Source organism: Myotis davidii, unplaced genomic scaffold, assembly GCF_000327345.1.
Source record: "Myotis davidii unplaced genomic scaffold, ASM32734v1 scaffold332, whole genome shotgun sequence".
Classification (NCBI taxonomy): Eukaryota; Metazoa; Chordata; class Mammalia; order Chiroptera; family Vespertilionidae; genus Myotis; species Myotis davidii.
Window position 1 is genome coordinate 6,361,423 of NW_006285779.1, and position 250 is coordinate 6,361,672.

Here is a 250-nt window from a genome sequence, read left to right on the forward strand (position 1 = left end):
CGGAAGGACCCCAGGCGGGCGCGAGGTAGGAGCCCAGGAGGTCAGCGCCGGCAGCGGCCTGGACCCCGGCGTCCGCAGCCGTAGGAGCCAGAAGGGGCCCCGCGGCCCATACCGAGGAAGGCCACGACCAAGGTCGCTGGTACAGCAGGTGGCGGCCCCCAACTCCGTACCGTCGGCGAAAGCGAGGGAGTGGGGAGCGGGTGGCACCTCACCTACGCGGTCGCTGGGTGGATTGAGGGAGGGGCGGGGA